Consider the following 584-nt stretch of genomic DNA (forward strand, 5'->3'; position numbering starts at 1 on the left):
ACCAAAACATGCGTACCCCCATAATATTCTGAAATAAAAAAAAAAAATAAAAAGAAAAGAAAAAAAAGAAAAGGCTGTGCAGAAGCAAAAGTACGCTCTCAAGAAAGGGAACAGGTAGGTTCCAAAAGAGTAACTGCCATAAACATCAAGTGGTTGCTGTTTTTATTTGTATCTGGCTGTTTGTTCAAGAGCTGTTTGTTCAAACCAGCTAACTTTTCACTTCCCTCCTCCCTTGCTCATACCTAACTCACTACCTATTGTAACAAGATCAAGGGTGCTTTATATACTGGGGGTCTGTCAGTGGTCAGTTGGAGAATTTCCAATGGTGATTGCTTTGACTTTGTTTTTCGGGAACTGATTTCTGCTTAATTACAGGAAAGAAAACCTTGTGGCAGTCAGGAACACGTGGGTATGTGACCAACCCCTCACCCTGCTATGGCCTTTTGGTTCTGTTTTGATGTGTCTCATTTTAGCCTTAGGGAGTCCATTTCATCTGTCAGGGGATATACTTTAACACTCCAGGTTTATCACAGTCTTTGGGGATAGTTTTACGTAAATCTCCCTGAGGATCACACCAAAGATTC

Source organism: Propithecus coquereli, unplaced genomic scaffold, assembly GCF_000956105.1.
Source record: "Propithecus coquereli isolate 6110/MARCELLA unplaced genomic scaffold, Pcoq_1.0 Scaffold275, whole genome shotgun sequence".
Classification (NCBI taxonomy): domain Eukaryota; kingdom Metazoa; phylum Chordata; class Mammalia; order Primates; family Indriidae; genus Propithecus; species Propithecus coquereli.